This window comes from Rattus rattus, chromosome X, assembly GCF_011064425.1.
Source record: "Rattus rattus isolate New Zealand chromosome X, Rrattus_CSIRO_v1, whole genome shotgun sequence".
In the NCBI taxonomy this organism is placed as follows: Eukaryota; Metazoa; Chordata; class Mammalia; order Rodentia; family Muridae; genus Rattus; species Rattus rattus.
This window is the reverse complement of record NC_046172.1, coordinates 388,966-404,448: the sequence shown is the minus strand read 5'-3', so window position 1 is coordinate 404,448 and position 15,483 is coordinate 388,966. Positions and strand designations below refer to the sequence as shown.

At 46.1% G+C, this 15,483-nt stretch overlaps 1 pseudogene; it reads right to left on the bottom strand.

Moving 5' to 3' along the window:
* Positions 1-9,174: 9,174 nt before the first annotated feature.
* On the bottom strand, positions 9,175-12,119 carry LOC116888932 (annotated as a pseudogene).
* Between the last annotated feature and the right edge of the window lie 3,364 nt (positions 12,120-15,483).

The following is a 15,483-nucleotide window of genomic DNA, read 5'->3' as shown; positions in this document are numbered from 1 at the left end:
GGGAGAAGAGGCCCAGGGTTCCTTTAGAGGCTCAATGCACGAGTGTAGAAGAATGCCAGGGCAGGGAGGTAGATGGGAGTGTGTGGGTAGGTGAGGGAGCCCTTTCATAGAAGCAAGAAGAGGGGGTGAGAGGTGGGATTGCACACTTCTGGAGGGGAAACCAAGAAAGGGAATAACATTTAAAACATAAAAATAATCTGATAAAAGAAAAAATGTAAAAAAAAACAACGAAAAACAAACACAACATATAAAACAAAACAAAACAAAACAAATGGGATTGAGTTACTTTCTGGAAAGCAGAGTGTAAAGTGAAGACTGCACTCTGAACAGTGGCTCCTCCCTAGTCTCCTGCCTATTTTTCACTCAAGAAAGTTGGCATCGAAAGTTGTCATGTCTAGCACCCCATCCCTTTCTTTACTTACCACATAAAGAGGAAGACTGTGAATTTTTCAAAAGATAACTTGTATGTGAAAATATTTTAGACAGAAAAATAATGTAATTTATATGTGGTTAAAATATCAAAGGTTTGATATTTTACAAGACAAAGGTGTATTTGACTGGAAATTAAAGCTTAATTAGAATAAATATTTTAGATTTAGGGTAGTGATATTTTTCTCACATAAGTGAGTGATGGCTAAGTAGAGGACTCTGATATCTCAAGGTATCAAGACTCCAGTGAATATGATTCTGAAACAAAAGGACAAAGTCCTCTTTCTGTCTCCTGGTGCACTTCTGAGTTTAACCATGCTCTGACTGCTTAAAGCAGAATTATACCTCCTCTTAAATATTTGCCTTCTAATGGCAGACAGTTTCCAGGTAGTGTAAGCTCTGAAATACCATAGTTGTCATAAGTCATAATCTTGACCCTTTATCATAGGGGTTTCTATTAGCTAGAAAAAGTTGTTTGCTTAAGTTTTAAACATTTTTTTCATCATGGGAAATTGAGTTTTTCTCTCCTGTTTTCTTATAATCAAGACTATTGTCATCACATGTATTATCACTAATGTTTCCAGTATTTTCCTTCTAAACTTCCTACATATTTCTCATTATACTTGTGTGAATTAAAAATGAAACTTTTAAACTATTTCTAAAATTTGTCATGAAAATCCATATTGTATAGATTCAAGAGAGACTTGTAAACCCTAACACATGGTGTTCAACCAAGTCATACTGAAGGAATCTCCACCAATTACACAGTTCCTGACTATGCATTCAGGAGTTTAATCCTCACCTGTTTGTTAAAGCCTCATTATGAAAACCAAAGAGACACATGAAACAAGAAAATCTTCCACAGTTTAAAGGAGAAAATAAAACAAGAAAAACCCTCACTGAAGGAGCCTAGAAATCATGGAAGAACATTATTGGGGATCAGAACAAAAATCTTATCGTGTTTTATAAAAAGAGAGCTATCAGAGCGCGGACCACCCATGAGCGCAGACATCCTGAGGCTGCAGGGCAGACTGCCACCTCTGCACACGTCGGCCCACATCGCTGGTACAAGGGGAAACTGCAGAGTGCCTCTGGACACAGGGATATAGGGGGAGACAGCTGTCAGTACCCACAGTTCTGGTCTGCTACCAGGACCGAACTGAACTGGTCAGACAGCTCCCTGCACCCAAATCCCGTGGGTGAGAGAGCTGGACCCACAGAAGTGTTGATACCCCTGAGAAGTCAGAGAAGACTACACTCTGCCCACAGTCCAGACCCAAGAGAGAATCACATAATGACAACTGTACCTGCTGGGTGCAAGGACCTACACGATCATTCAGGGGCAGGAACATTTTTTTCCTGTCCCTACCTAGAGCTGGAAGACAGTCTCCAAGAGCGCCAACACAACTGAAATCAGAGCACCTGTTCTCAGCAAAGGCTGAAAGAAAAGAGGAAAACAGTTCTACAGGAGTGCTGACACAGAGGCCTACATCAGGGTCAAGTCACTCTCAGAAACAGCAGGACAAAAAAACACCAGAGACAACCCAATACAAGGGCAGGAACCTAAGTAACAGAAACAAAGACTACTTGGCATCATCAAAGTCCAGTACTCCCACCAAAGAAAATACTGGATATCCAAACACACCAGAAAAGCAAAATTTAGACGTAAAATCACTTTTTTTTTGATAATGATGGAGGACGTTAAGAAAGACATAAAGAACTCCCTTAGAGAAATGCAGAATAACACCAGTAAACAAGTAGAAGCCCTTAGAGAGGAAACAGAAAAATCACTGAAAGAATTATAGGAAAATACAATGAAAAAGGTGAAGGAATTGAAAGTGGAAATAGAAAAAAATAAAGAAAGCACAAAGGGAAGCAACACTGGATATAGAAAACCAAAAGAAGAGACAAGGAGCCATAGATACTAGCATCACCAACAGAATATAAGAGATAGAAGAGAGAATCTCAGGGGCAGAAGAAAGCATATAAAACATCTACACAACTGTCAAAGATAATGTAAAATGCAAAAAGCTCCTAGTACAAAACATACAGGGAATCCAGGACATGAGAAGATCAAACCTAAGGATAATAGGTATAGAAGATAGTGAAGACTCCCAGTTTAAAGGGCCAGTAAATATATTTGACAAAATTATAGAAGAAAATTTCCCCAATCTAAAGAAAGAGATGCCCATAAACATACAAGAAGCCTACAGAATGCCAAGTAGATTTGACATTGGACCAGAAGAGAAATTCCTCCTTCACTTAATAGTCAAAACACCAAATGCACAAAACAAAGAAAGAATAAAGAAAGAAGTAAGGGGAAAAGATCATGTGACATACAAAGGCAGACTTCTCATCAGACTATGAAAGTCAGAAGATCCTGGACAGATGTCATACAGACCCTAAGAGAACACAAATGCCAGCCCAAGTAACTGTATCCAGCAAAACTTTCAATTAACATAGATGGAGAAACCAAGATATTCCATGACAAAACCAAATTAACACAATATCTTTTTACAAATCCAGGTCTATAAAGGATGATAGATGGAAAACTCCAACACGAGGAGAGAAACTACACTGTACAGAAAGCAAGAATATATTTTTCTTGTAATGAAATCAAAAGAGAGACAAAAAACATAATTCCACCTCTAACAACGATAATAACAGGAAGCCACAATCACTATTAAATCTCTCAACATCACCAGACTCAATTCCTCAATAAGACATAGTCTAATAGAATGGATACTTAAAGAGGACCCAGCATTTTGCTGCATCCAGGAAACAAACCTCAGAGACAAAGACAGACACTACCTTAGAGTAAATGGCTAGAAAACAACTTTCCAAGGAAATGGCCCGAAGAAACAAGCTGGAGTTGCCATTCTAATATCAAATAAAATTGACTTTCAACCAAAAGTCATCAAAAAAGATAAGGAAGGACACTTCATATTCATCAAAGGAAAAATCCACCAAGATGAAATCTCAATCCTAAATATCTATGCTCCAAATGCAAGGGCACCAACATTCATAAAAGAAACCATACCAAAGCTCAAAGCACACATTGCACCTCACACAATAATAGTAGAAGATTTCAACACCCCACTCTCATCACTGGACAGATCATGGAAACAGAAATTAAACATACACATAGAGAAACTAAAAGAAGTTTTGAACCAAACGGATTTAACAGATCTTTATAGAACATTCCATTCTAAAACAAAAGGATATACCTTCTTCTCAGCACCTCATGGAACCTTCTCCAAAATTGACCTTATAATCACTTACAAAACAGGCCTCAACAGATACAAGAAGATAGAAGTAATCCGATGCATCCAATCAGATCACCATGCAGTAAGACTGGTCTTCAATAACAACAATAATGACAGAAAGCCCACATATACATGGAAGTTTAACAATGCTCTCTACTCAATGAAAACTTGGTCAAGGAAGAAATAACAAAAGAAGTTAAAGACTTCATACAATTTAATGAAAATGAACATACAACATTCCCAAACTTATGGGACACAATGAAAGTGGTACTAAGAGGAAAACTCATAACTCTGAGTGCCTGCAAAAAGAAACAGGAGAGAGCATACATCAGCAGCTTGACAGCACACCTAAAAGCTCTAGAACAAAAAGAAATAAATAAACCCAAGAGGAGTAGAAGGCAGGAAATAATCAAACTCAGGGCTGAAATCAACCAAGTTGAAACAAAAAGGACTATACAAAGAATCATCAAAACCAGGAGCTGGTTCTTTGAGAAAATCAACAAGATATATAAACCCTTAGCCACACTAACCAGAGGTCACAGAGAATGTATCCAAATTAAGAAAATCAGAAATGAAAAGGGAGACATAACAACAGAATATGAAGAAATTTAAAAAATCATCAGATCCTACTACAAAAGCCTATATTCAACAAAACTGGAAAATCTGGAGGAAACGGACAATTTTCTAACCAGGTACCAAAGTTAAATCAGGAACAAATAAACCATCTAAACAACCCGATAACTTCTAAAGAAATTGAAGCAGTTATTAAAACCAAAAAAGAACCCAGGTCCAGATGAGTTCAGTGCAGAATTCTATCAGACCTTCATAGAAGACCTCATACTAATATTATCTAAACTATTCCACAAAATTGAAACAGACAGAGCACTACCGAATTCCTTCTATGAAGCCACAATTACTCTTATACCTAAACCACACAAAGACCCAACAAAGAAAGAGAACTTCAGACCATATTCCCTTATGAATAATGACGCAAAAATACTCAATAAAATAGTTGAAACTGAATTCAAGAACGCATCAAAATGATCATTGATCATGATCAAGTAGGCTTCATCCCAGTGGTTCAGGGATGGTTCAATATATGGAAATCCATAAATGTAATCCACTACATAAACAAAGTCAAAGATAAGAACCACATGGTCATTTCATTAGATGTTGAGAAAGCACTTGACAAAATTCAACACCCCTTCATGATAAAAGTCCTGGAAAGAATAGGAATCCAAGGTCCATATCTAAACTTAGTAAAAGCAATAGACAACCAGTAGCTAACATCATACTAAATGGAGAGAAACTTGAAGCAATCACACTAAAAGCAGAGACTAGATAACACTGATCATTCTTTCCCTACTTATTCAACATAGAACTCAAAGTCCTAGGCAGAGCAATCAGACAGAGAAAGGAGGTGAAAGGGATATAAATTGGAAGGGAAGAAATCAAAATATCACTATTTGCAGATGATATGATAGTGTACTTAACTGACCCCAACAGTTCCACCAGAGAACTATTTAACCTGACAAACAACTTCAGCAATGTGTCAGGGTATAAAATTAACCCAAACAAATCAGAAGCCTTCCTCTACTCAAAGGATAAACAGACTGAGAAAGAAATTAAGAAATGCCACCCTTCACAATAGTCCCAAATAACATAATATATCTTGGTGTGACTTTAACCAAGCAAGTGAAAGATATGTATGACACAACTTCAAATCTGTGAAGAAATAAATTGAGGAAGATCTCAGAAGATGGAAAGTTCTTCCATTTTCATGGATTTGTAGGATTAATATACTAAAGATGGCCATTTTGTCAAAAGCAATCTACAGATTGAACTCAATCCCCATCAAAATTCCTACTCAATTCTTTATAGAGATAGAAAGAGCAATTTGCAAATTCATCTGGAATAACAAAAAGTTCAGGATAGGGAAAACTATACTTAACAATAAAAGAACTTCTGGGGGAAATCACCATTCCTGACCTCAAGCAGTATTACAAAGCAATAATCATAAAAACTGTATGGTATTGGTACAGAGACAGGCAGGTAGATCAGTGGAACAGAATTGAAGACCCAGAAATGAACCCACACACCTATAGCCAATTGATCTTTGACAAAGGGTCTAAAACCGTCCAATGGAAGAAAGATAGCATTTTCAGCAAATGGTGCTGGTTCAACTGGAGTTCACCATGTAGAAGAATGCAAATTGATCCATTCTTAACACCATGTACAAAGCTTAAATCCAAGTGGATCAAGGATCTCTACATCAAACCAGATACACGCACGCTAATAGAAGAAAAAAGTAGGGAAGCATCTTGAACACATGGGCACTCGGGAAAATTTACTGAACAAAACACCAATGGCTTATGCTCTAAGATCAAGAATCGACAAATGGGACCTCATAAAACTGCAAAGCTTTTGTAAACAAAAGACACTCTCATTAGGACAAAACAGCAACCAACAAATTGGGAAAAGATCTCTACCAATCCTACATCTGACACATGGGTAATATCCAAAATATAAAAAAACCTCAAGAAGTTAGACTCCAGAGAGTCAAATCATCCTATTAGAAAATGTGGTACAGAGCTAAACAAAACATTTTCATCTGAGGATTATCGAATGGCCAAAAAGCACCTAAAGAAATGTTCAACATCCTTAGTCATTAGGGAAATGCAAATCAAATTAACCCTGAGATTTCACCTCACACCAGTCAGAATGGCTAAGATAAAAAACTCAGGTGACAGCAGATGCTGGTGAGGATGTAGAGAAAGAGGAATACTACTCCATTGTTGGTGGGATTGCAAACTTGGACAACCACTCTGGAAATCAGTCTTGCAGTTCCTCAAAAATTGGACATTCCACTACCTGAGGACCAGCTATACCTCTCTTGGGCATATAACCAAAAGATGCTCCAAAATACAACAAAGACACATGCTCCACTATGTTCATAGCAGTTTTATTTATAACAGACAGAAGCTGGAATTATCCCAGATGCCCTTCAACAGAGGAATGGATACAGAAAATATGGTACATTTACACAATGGAATACTACTCAGCTATCAAAAACCATGACTTCATGAAATTCATAGGCAAATGGATGGAACTAGAAAATATCATTCTGAGTGAGGTAACCCAATCACAGAAAAACACACATGGTATGCACTCATTGATAAGTGGATATTAGCCCAAATTCTCAAATTACCCAAGATGCAACGACCACATGCAATTCAAGAAGGATGACTAAAATGAGATGCTTCACTCCTTCTTTAAAAAGAACAAAAATATCCATAGGAGGGAATAGGGAGGCAAATTTTAAAGCAGAGACTGAAGGTGTGGCCATTCAGAGCCTACCCCATATGTGGCCCATATATATACAGCCACCAAACTAGGTAAGATGGGTGAAGCAAGAAGTGCATGCTGACAGGAACTGGATGTAGACCTCTCCTGAGAGACACAGGCAGAACATGTCAAATACATAGGCAAATGCCAGCAGCAAACCACCAAACCGAGGACGGGGCCCCTCTTGAAGGAATCAGAGAAAGGACTGAAAGAGTTGAAGGTGCTTGAGACCCCATATGAACAACAATGCCAACCAACCAGAGCTTCCAGGGACTAAGCCACTACCTAAAGACTATACATGGACTGACCTTGGGCTCCAAATTCATAAGTAGCAATGAGTAGCATAGTAGGGGCACCAGTGGAAGGGGCAGCCCTTGGTTCTGCCAAGGCTGGACCCACAGTGAAGGGGTTTGTTGGGGGGGAGTCAGTAATGGGGGATGGATGGGGAGGGGAACACATATAGATTTGCACATGCATTAAGGGCCATCCTAGTAGGAATATGGAACTCAATGGTATTAAAGGAATGGTGATGTTAGGGCATGATTCCGTCCAGCTAAACTAATGGATTTGCAGTTATACAGGAGAAGTGTATCGTGTTAGGCACTATTATTACCTGGTTATTGTTTTCATGTAGACATAAGGAGATACAATTATATGTCAAATTGCAAGTGATGGATTGTGATTACTATTCTGATTTTCAACTTTAGATCTAAAAGGAAATACTTAGGTCCAGGCATGTGGTACATCTCCTTCAGTCCAAGGAGATGAGTCCAAGCAGATTTCTGATTCACCTCATCCTAGTACAGAACAAGTTTTATGTAAAGTGAATCTTAGGTTTTGTCAAAGTGTTACACAACTTTTATCCCAGCATTCAAGAGACAGAGCCATGCAGATCTCGAGTTCAATGTAATCTACAGAGCAAGTTCCACAACAGCCAAGCTTAGACAATAGAAATCTGGTGAGAATGTCAAGAAGGGGCCATGTTCCAGCCCTTATCAAGCAGCAGAACTCACCAGCTTTGTCCACATGGATCTGGCTTCAGGAGCAAACATAGAAGGGATGACTGAGGCAACTGATGCTGTTTAGCTATAGTTAAAAATTAGTGATGAAGAAGAAACCAGCATCACTGAGATCAAATCTTCTGGTAAGTGATTTCTGAGAGGTCACAAAGCTGTGTCCCAGAGATAGCCAAGGTTAGACCTTGCTGTGCAGCTGGATGTGGTTATGTGTGAGAATCATCCGGGTGTGCTGTTGTTTTTGAAGGCCTGAAGGTGTCAGGCAGGGCATCTGACTTTGTACCATGAAGTGAGTGCATGAGAGGAAGGCAATGAAGCCTTGGTGCAGCAGGAGATCCGAGTTTACCACATGGGGTGAGCAGAAAGAACCGGTTCAGCAGGAAACCCGCGGGCTATAGAGGGAGTCCGGGAGAAGCGACCTGGCTCAGCCCTTTGAATAGCGGGAGAAGATCATGTGCGGAGCTGAGACACTAACAGGAAGCTGCAATGTTGAATGACACTGAGGTTGCCTTGAAGATCCTGAGACTGTGAGATGCCAGAGCCATGGCACACGTTCTCGGGAAAACCTAATTCTGGGAATAAAACCCGCCAAAGAAAGAGAATTGTACTGTGGTGACCAAAGCAGAGAGGGGCTGGAAACGGGATGAGGGCGGACGCGGAGGTGCGGAGTCTGGAGATTGCTGGGTTGGGTCTGGTTTTGGTGCAGTTTTCCTTCACAATGGCGCTTGGGGCGGGGCAGATCATCCTGTGAGTTTGGGGAACAGGATGTGACCTTTTGTTTTGAAAACACAGGGGTTATAGTTTCATGAATCTCAGAAGCAGAAGCCTGTGAACTTAGGACATCTGCCTTTTCTATGACCAATTTGACTGTGGGGACTTTGATACCGGGGCTCATGCATCCTGGGTTTGCTACATGGTGGCTGTGACAGGTTTCCTGATTCCTAGTGGAATCCCCGGGACCCAACCAATCATATAGGGCCACGCCCCCAACCCCTCCTCCACAGGCCACAACACTCAAGACAGATTATGCAAATGAAGAACGAGGCCTGATTAACAAATTCACATTTATGCAAATGAAGAGGGGCATGAGTTACAGCAGCGAGGGGCGGGGCCTGGGGTCAGCACGGGATTGTCACAGGTGGTACAGCGCTGTTGCCCGTCAGGAATGAGGCTTCTCCCACTGACATCAGGGCCCCGCCCCCTAGACTTGGGGACCTTGGGGCAGTGACATCATCGTCCTCCTGAGGTTCCACACCCTTGGTCTGAGGCCGGTTGGTGTCATCATCCTTGTCCGGCTCTTGGGCCATTGGGACAGCAGCCTGGGAATCCGAGATCCAGACCTGTTGGTCTGGGACAGAAAGTGGGTGGGGCTAGCAGAGGGAGTGTGCACGATGGGCGGGGTTTCTACAGGAAATAGGTGGAGGAAACTTGGACTCCATAGAAGGGGGTGGGGCCTAAACCTGAGGTGAACAGTACATATACAGGAAATGCGTGGAGCATAGACAGGAAGTGGGAAGGGAGGGGCGTGGTCAGGTCTAGGAGGGGCCTTAGGTGAGGAAGGTTGGGGCCTCCAAGCCTAACACTGGGTAGCAAATAGGGCAGGACCTAAACAGGAAGTGGGGGGGCCAAAACCACTGGCTGTGAGTGGAGGTGGGTAAGGACTCTCCTGATCCCTGGAGGCATCCATCGACCTTGCGACCCCTGATCCCCAAACCTGGTACCTGGAAGTTACCATGATGCTTCTCAGAGAGTTCAAGGAAGGAGCCGTGGGGGTCGGGGACACCAGGCAGCAGGGCCTCCTTCACCCTGGTGTCAGGGCGGGGTCAAGGGTCACAGGTGAGTCAGAAGGCTGCACAGATCCCTTGGACATGGTCCGTGACCCCATGATCCCTGTCCTATCCCTGCGACCCCTGATCACTGACCTCTCACTTGTGTATCCGCAGCATGGCCAGGAACAGCACCAGTGTAAGCAGGGCCACAGGCCAGGGTGAGGGTGGGGCCGGGTCGGGGGTAGGTTGGGGTGGGGGAGGGTTGGGGGGAAGGGTCAGGAGGGTGGGGCTAGTGCAGGAGCCTGATGGGGAGGGGGCAGGGCCACATGAGAAGATGCCGACCCTCACCACACCTGCCCTTCAGTAATCTCTATGCGACTACAGTGATGTCATTGCTAAACCCCACCCGTATGTCCCTCATTTATGAGCCTGTGATATAATCGCCAGGCTTCGCCCCTTGCTTGTAGGTCTTGGTTCTCCTGTCAACCAATAACCTCTGAAACCGCACCTTGGTGACATCATCCATAAGCCCTCCCCACTGGCTGTCAATCTTTTGTGATAATGACATCACCTTCATGCCCTGGTCACTCCTGTCTGTCCCTGGAGTCCCAAGACCGATGATGTCATTGCCAGGCCCTGCTTGCTCCCTGTTGACTGAAGCATCAATCAACACCACGAACTCACGCCTGAGCCCTGCCCACCAGGCTGTCCATCAGTGTATAAACCATGACATAACTACCAAACCCTGGGACCCCACATCACCCAGTCTGAACCCACGGGCCCCACCCATGGCAGGCTGGCCACATCTGTCCACTCGGTGCTTCAGGGCCATAGTAGAAATCCTGGGGCGTCACCTGCACCCAGAAGTCGTAGCAGCGCCCGGGGTCGAACCTGCCCACCTTCAGGTTACAGAACCGTGCAGTGGCCGTCTGTGGGGATACAGGCGGGTAAAAGGTCCCAGTCAGTTTCATGGGTGACCAGGAAGCAGAACAAGATGGCAGGTCATTGGAGGACCACGCCCTGGACACAGACCCCGCCCTCAACACAGACCTCACGCCCTGGTCCCCACTGTTCACCTGTCACTCAGGGTTGAAGTCATCTCTGTGCTGCTCCTTATATTCCAGTCCAGGGTAGCAGTGGGCGGGGCAGGAGACAGCAACAGTGTTCCAGACCCAGCTTAAGGTTAAGTTCCAGAGCAGACAGGGCCTCACTGAGGAAGGGCAGGGTGAGAACAGAGGGTGAGGGAAAGACAGAGCCACTTCCAGGTCGATTCTGGTTCACAGGGTCACTCCTGGGGCCAGGACTAGGGTTGAGGCCCAAGCCCCAACCCATGCACACTGTGCAAATGGTGAGGACACAACCACTTCCTGTCACATGACCTCACTTCCTGATATAATATAATCACTTCCCATTAAGGCTCCACCCATGTTCCGCAAGGCCCTCCCATCCTCTAAAAGGTCAAGACATGACTACTTCCTGACATGCTCACTTCCGGGTTAAGCTCCATCCATATTCACACCTGACCAGCCACAAGAGCGGCCCACATTGTTCAATTTGCAAAATCCACGCCTACTTCATTCAGAAACACCCACTACTTGGTTAGGACCCACCACTACACCATAGATTCTGCCAAACTTGACCTACCTTCAAATAACTGAACTATGCCCCCTTTCTGACCAAAAAACATATTTCATGAAGGGTAAGAAGCTCATTTGCATGCCAGACGACTGAAATCCTTATTCATTTGCATATTAATTAGGGAGGAAGTTTATTTGCATGTGCGTGATATCAGTTGAAGCGCTCATTTGCACAGCTATGATGCATAGAAAGAATTTGCATATTCATGAGGTGGACCAGGATCATTTGCAGATCCATAAGGTTGGAAATAGAGCTCATTCACATAAACATGAGAGGTCCAGCACTCATTTGCATGGGGTTGACCCAGGAGCCAGAACTGGTTTACATATGCAGTATGCCACCAGGCTCATTTACATACCAGTAGCTTGCTGAGTCAACGTTCATTTGCATATTCATAGCAGGAGTGATGATAATTTGCATAGTTTGGAGTGAAAACTTCCAGTCTTCCAGAATATGTGCTGAGAGGCGGGGCTATGCAAATGTTACACAGCAGAGGGGTGCACTGTTGAGGGCCCTGGCGACCCAGAAAACATTTTGTCCCCTGTCATCTTGCCTGCTTCTGGATCCCAGATGTCACCATCTTGTATTCTTGTTGCTCCATTCTCATCACGGTATTTCCTGCTCTTACCACCCCCAAGCCGCGTCCCTGCCAACATCTTGTAGTCCTGTGTGTCTGTTCTGATCACCATATTTCTTGCTCTACCCCCCTGCTCTCTTGCAGTCCCGCCCCTTGGACTTTCTAACCCCACCCACACCAATCTAACCCGGGCCCTGCCAAGCCCTAACCATGTCGCCATCTTGGATTTCCACCTTTGTGGACTCCTTTCACGTTCTGAGCCCGCCCCCGCCGCCATCTTACCAGCCTCCTCAGCCCAGCTCACCTCGCCATTTTTTCCCCTAGTTATGTTGGTTTCTGCAAGGCCACACCCCTGATACCATCTTAGATTCTCTAACCCCACCCATTCTACCTGCTCTTGTACCCATCCCCACCGCTGTCTTGACCCGTTCACCCCGGCCCCGCGCCACCCTTAGGCAAGGCTTGAGGTTATTGAATTGGGCGGTGATCCGGGCTAGGATGACCTGGACAGGGGTGGAGTCTGAATGGTAGGCGGGGCTTAGCATGAGTGACAGAAAGCCCCCCTGGACCTGAGCCTGATGGGCGGGGCCTCAGTAATGGGCGAGCTCCAGGCCACCCTGGAGGTGTGGCTAAGTTAGGGGCCTGAAGGTGGGTGTGGTCAACTGAGGCTGGAAGGAAGTGTATGAGAGCCGATGACCGATGCTGTGGGCAGAGCCTTTGTTATAGTGAGAGGCGTGATGTGGGCGGGACCAAGGCTGACTGGAGCGCACATTCGCAGGGTGGCAGAGCAGGAGGGCTAGGCTTCAGGATATGGGTGTGGTCATCAAGGTGGGCAGGGCCCTGGAGGGCAGAGTTGGCTGTACGGGAGGGGCTCTGGGTGTTGGGCCAAAGTTGTGAACATTAGCACTGTGATGGCAGTGGGCGGGGCTTGTGGGTGTGGGAGGGGCTGTAGTTGTAAGAGGGGATTTTAAGGTAGGCGGGGTAAGGGAGTGGGCGTGACTGGCGGAGTGGTCAGGAAATGCCCTGTAGTCCGGGTTGGGAGAAGATGGAGGCCTAGGCGTGGATTTTGGGCATGGGGCGGGGCTTTGCTGTGTGCTCAGGGCTGGAGAGGGTGATGGGTGGGGCCAGCGCTGAGAACTATGGTCAGTGATGTTTGTTGGTTTGTAAAGTGGTTATAGACCAAGTGGGTGGGGTTAGGGCATGGAGGTGGGGCATAAGGTATGTGGGCGTGGCTGGGACTGTGGTGGGCGGGGCTGTGGAACTGAGAATGACAGAGATGGAGACTGTAGTGAGTCAAGCTTTCTTATGTGGGTGTGATTTGGCATGTGGGCCTGGCCACGCCCACAGATCCTAATTACTGACATTGTTCACTCCTATATTGGACTCTCTAACCTGCCAACACTCTCCCTAGACCGCTTATACTTCCGGTGGCCACAATCCCAGGCCTGCCGCTGCCTGCTCTACTCGAAGGCCCCACTGTTCCTTGCTGCAGCTGTAGGCAGCAGAGTGGTTTTGTGAGCACACGTGATGTCTTCGGCCTGTGGAGTGTGGGTCAGTTGGTGGGACCAGGGTGATGATAATGTCACAGCCAGGCCCCTTAACAGAATTAGGTTACATCAGAGAAGGATGGCACAATTGTGTGTGGCCTGGTTGAGACAGGAGGGGGCGGGGCCCTGGCTGTGGGGTGAGACCTGTGTAGTGGTGATGTCATAGCCAAACCCCAGTGCGGGTTTAAGAATGACCTGATTACATCGCTGAAAGGTTATGTGGATGAGTGATGATGTCACCTATAGGGGCGTGGCTTTTTAGTGGGCACGGTCTGGGCGGCAGTGATGTCATAGACATGCCACCAACTGAAAACCAAATGGTTTACATGGGGAGGGGCCAAATGGTTGAGGGGCGTGGTCGGGACTGGAGGGGACATAAAGAGGGTGGTGGTATCCCAGCCCCGCCCCTAGTATCCTGCTCACCTGCCATGACAAAGCCGCCCTCTTCCAGTGCCTCCAGGGCTGACTGGGGTGGGGTGGGGGAGGGACCGCCTCAGGCAGAGGACCCTCCTGCAGGTAGGCAGGAGCCCGGGATGGACACAACAACTTCTGGGGATCAGACACGCCCATTGGGTGGTCGGACAGGCATTTCCTGTTTCCTGTTTTTGTCCCATTCTCCCACTGGTGTGGTTTTGTGTTGGCCACACCCACTGGGCCAGGCCTCTTCTTGTCCCTAAGCCATTCCCTGTAACTCACGAGAGGCTCACGCCCCTAATTCAAACCCTGAAGTGTCTTAGGTTTATGGCCACGCCCTGACACCCAGGTTCCGCCATGGTTCAGGCCCCTCCCATGGTTGTCTCAGCACCATCCATCCCCACCTGCCTCCAGGATGTTGCAGACCTACACCCTGGCCTGAGCTTCCTGCAGGAGGCAGAGCTGCTCTGCTGGGATCACCAGGGTGGGGCCACAGCCCTGTCGACCTGTGCCTTCTATTCACCGTGGGCATGCCTTCCCCAATTCTGACCACTCATGCCCTGTTAACCCTGCTGGACCCTGGTTGAAGTTCTCTGTGACGCCGTCCCTCCCGCTAACCCCACCCATGACCTTTGGCTCCGCCCCTGCTGTGACACTGGCCCTGTCCACAGGTGATGTGAACCGGTCTTGGTCCCGGTGGATCTCTTGCCAGGAGATAAGGTGAAGCCGCTTCCTGCAGGTGGGCGGGGTCTGAGGTGGGTCTGATGTTGATTTTCTGCTGGTAATGGGGCTTCCTGTCCTGGGTGGAGCTTCCTACTGTTGGGTAGGTATTTTGTGTGTGGCGGGTGGGAGTGGCCTGCAAGCAGGGGCGTGGTCTTCATGGAGGCGGGCCTCTACTTGCCAGTCACCTGTGGGTGGGGCTTAGGTGTATGTGGTTCTTTGTTGTGGCCTGCAGGGGGCATAAATTCATTGTCATTGTGTAACAAGGGCTTAGCTTTCAGGTAGACAGAGCTCTCAAGGACCCTGGCTCCTGCTGTGTATGGTGCATTGTGGGTGTGGTTTCTGTGGGTTTGGCCTTGTCTTTCATGAGATGGGTGGAGCTCATGGTGGGTGTGGTTTATCTTGTGCTCGGCTATGAATTGGGAGAGGCATCACTGTGAGCATGGCTTGTGGTGGGTGTGGTTTTCCAATTGACGTGGCTTCTTTGATTGCTGGGCTTCCTGTTGGCCAAGCCTTTTCTATGGATGTTGTTGCCATGTGGGCATGGCCCGCTGTATGTGGTCCTTTGGTGAGGGCCTGTTGTGATCTTTGCTCTGGGCGTGGCTTCAAAAGTTCCAGACTATACAGGGGATGTGGCCCATCATGCATGTGACTTTTTGGTGGGCGAGGCTTTTGGTGCTCCTTTCTCTTTGTTGGGCTTGTATGTGTGGCTTTCTGGTGGGCGTGGCTTCTGAATATCTTAGCCCCACTTGATGTGGTTCC